Source organism: Pan paniscus, chromosome 2 (assembly GCF_029289425.2).
Source record: "Pan paniscus chromosome 2, NHGRI_mPanPan1-v2.0_pri, whole genome shotgun sequence".
Taxonomy (NCBI): Eukaryota; Metazoa; Chordata; class Mammalia; order Primates; family Hominidae; genus Pan; species Pan paniscus.
In genome coordinates, this window is record NC_085926.1 from 193,422,531 (window position 1) to 193,426,365 (window position 3,835).

Here is a 3,835-nt window from a genome sequence, read left to right on the forward strand (position 1 = left end):
AACTCTTTAAAGGCAGGGAAATAATCTTATGTTCGTATTTCCCAATTTAGCTTGGCACAGTGCCCTACGATAAAATGCTTATTTTTCAATTGAGAGTGTCTTTTACATAGGAAGATAAAAACATAGAATTCTGATGCTAAGTAATTGCTTATACAGGGATACTTCTGAGACCAAGGAGCCTAACTAAACGAGAATGTAACTAAACTTTGCTTCCTATGATCATTTCATTAGTCTATTGTTGGTAACACTTTTTCAGACTGAACCATTAGAACAAGGCATACTGAAAAGCTGCTTATAATCCTCTTTGCTTAATAAGTGAGGTCAAATGATATTAAGATATAAAAGATTAGCCTGCAGAATCCTCTTCTAGTTCTAGTCAACACTGTCATCAATCCACACACAATTAAACAGATAGGAACAATTTATAGGCGTTATCTTCCAGTTGCAACAATTCCCATTGGTAATAGAACTGAAATGCTGAACACTTGGCAGACTTTACTGAAAAAAATTTCAGGTTGGGCAGTTGAGATAAAATCATGACTAAACACTTGCCAAATGCATCCTCACTCACCTACTCTCAGCGTTACCTCCCCCAATAATTCCTCAAATCAAAAACCTGATGAGTCGAATCCCAAAACCACTTTGCTGGAGTAACCAAGTTTGGGGGTATGAGCCACAGACCAGAGACACTTGTTATCTGCTCTTCTATTTTCTTGACGGGTAGCAGACGTGCTCTTGCCAACCAACTATGCAAAGAGTTGACAGCGAGTGTAAGACATTCCAAAAATCTGCTTGAGCAGCAGGTCTTTGGAATACTAGTCTATCAGTACAAAACCACTGCAGCTTATAACCAACCACAACTACACATTCATCTGTCCTGAATATATATTTTGCAGTTTCTTGCATAAGTTACCAAAAAGTAAAATCTTATGTTTGGCAAGTTGTATCCGATCCATCAATACCCTGCAGTTATTGCTACCATGTCTTCCTTCTTTCACTGATAAACCATTCTCTTCCTCTTTTAGGAGAAAGTCCAAGTTTGATATATGAGAGACCCTGGCCTATTGCCCTACTTGGGATGTTATTTGATGGACAAAATGGGGTGGTTACAGTGAGATATGTTTGAAAAAGGTAAAACTAAGTTTTAAATAGGTTCCTATAAGCAGGACTGCTCAGACTCCTTATGATGATAATAATGTACATAAGTCTCCAAGAGGCAGGGGAATAAAGTACACAGTATGTGCGAGGCTTGTTTATCGTCTCATTTTCATGGAGCATGGTGTGGGATAAGGGTTTCATGGAACACACTGGGCAATCCTGTGTTGGGTACATGTTGGCTTTTACAGGCTGACACGGTCCTTGACTTGTTAAGATGGATTCTATGAAAAAAATCACGTTCTGAGCTTGAAACAGCCTGCTAAGAAACAAACTTGCAAAACACAACCAAATGACATGCATTCATCTCCAGCCACTGGCTATTTGTGCTTTTGAGCGATTTTTCCTAGATGGCACACAAACTGCAAACAAAATTAAGTTATTTCCAATTTTTCAGATTTTAAAAAACCCCAGAAGCTCAAACACCTGAAAAATGCTACTCCTAAAGCATAGTTATGGATCAATAATCCATATACATTTATTTGTAAGGTACAATTTCTAAAATGTTTTCTACATCAAAAAATGTATGAATAAAGACCATGAAATTTAGTTAGGTTTGGATTTAAATCCTATCATTGAGCATGTGTGAGGCACTGAAACGATTAATAAATAAGTTGACCAAGAGCACTTTCCTCACTTCCAAAGTGTAGGTAAGAATGCTTGCCTTTGTGTGGTGGTTTTGAGGGTTAGATGCAAGGGACTGAGCACAATGCTACCAAGACTGAGGAAACTACTCGGCCACAGCGTAATCCATGATCCACTCCTGGTATCCGGGGCAAGTGGTCGATGGATTATGGTCTTGAGATAGCTAAGTAACAATAAAATAAAATCCACACACAGGCAATTGTCATATTATTGTATTTTATTACAGTACGTGTAGTGTATACTAACTGAAAGGGAAAAATGTAAACAAAACCAAAGTCATGGGGAAAATGGCATCTTGCTTTAATCTTCAACTGAAAGTTACCTTAAAAATCCATTTACACCATTATGTCAAATTTTAGTCATCTCTGCAGAATTTTAGACAAATGAAAACGGACAAGGTAACACCAAATAGTTAAGCACAGAAAGTGATACTGATTAAAAAGTTGAAAGTAAAATCTACCTTGGCTAGAACTAACATTCAGATCTGTCTCTCCAGAGGAAAATCTAACTTGAATCATAATGGTTCATATTTTGACTAGTTCATACCCTATTAATTACCTACTTATGACTTGAACATATACCTTTTCTCAGCTGCATGTGACAGCCTAAAACCCCACTGAGCATGCTGCTTGGCATGCCTTACTCCTCTGAAATCATCATCTACTTTCTAAAAACCAGAAAATGAGTTTGTGATTTAAATTTCAAAAAATAGTTTGTAGAAAACACAAAAAGAATCAACTGCTTAAAGTCTTATCCTTTTCTTCACTCTATGACAGCTACTTCTACAAAAAAAAAAAAAAAAAAGAGTATGTGGGTACTTTCTAAGAACTCAGAAACAAGAAAACCAAAATCAGAGGGTGCATGAATATATGTGCACGCACATGTACAGACTTAATCTCTACATCCCCCAAGACAGATTTAAACAGGTAACCCCAACATTTTAAATTCAGAAACCAGAGACAAACAGTTTTGTTTCTAAATCAGTGGTATTCCTAGCTGAAATGTTTAGAATACTGCACTCACAGTTCAGCAGTACTTTGATTATATATCTCATTCAAAAAATCAAAATAATGGCCACATTCTTCTAACAGCAAGGAATTCTCCCACTTTTTATTTATTTTCAAATACTGCTGTTTCCATAAACCTGCAAGTGGAAGATAAGCTGTTCAATAAAAGCCTTCTTTCATATATGTATCTATATATAAAATATACAGACGTTATTTTAGAAGTCTGTTCATATAACAGATTATTTTGGTACTAACAAAAGTTGTACACAATTCATCAATTGTATGGCTAGAAATGAAACCATAACTAAACCAAGACACACAAGGCTTTCCTGCACTTGGTTGAAGGAAAAAATTCCACCTAATTCTTACTGCGTTAGAAGAATAAAGTACGTTTGTCATAGTACACATTATCGTAGTCCCTTAAAGCAGGGACTATTTAAAGGTTTTAAATTAAACAATGTCCAGGCTTACTTCTGTCTGTACATTCAGGAATAATCATATCACTGGTTACATACAATTCTCATGCAAAGAAAACCCTCAAAAAACAAAAAAAAACCCTCAGTTGTTTTCTTATGTCTAATTAAGCCAAACTAATAATAGCCATTTAATTAGCAATCTGTACATCAGAGAGGTATAGAAATTCAGCAGCTAAACTGTATTTCCCACCTATAGCACTGCTGCTACTCAAACTATTTTCTTCATGTATTAGAAGAATTCATAGGCATTGATGGTCAAAATAAGAATTTCAACATAGCAGCAAATGACAGAAGAGTGAGAGAAAGAGCTGCTAATGTGGTGACAGTCTTAATGATCCTTTAAAAGGTAGAAGATTGTGTGCGTATGTGTGGAAAGAAGTAGGAAAGAAAAGCAGGAGGTTAAGACAGGTGTTTAAAGGGAATGGCGAGATAGCTACATTAGAATATTTATTTTTTTAAAAAACTGCTCTGAAGTCTGCCCAGTGTACCAAAAACATTAAAAAACAAAAACAAACAAAACCCCCCAAAAACAAAAAACAGAGCAGACATTGG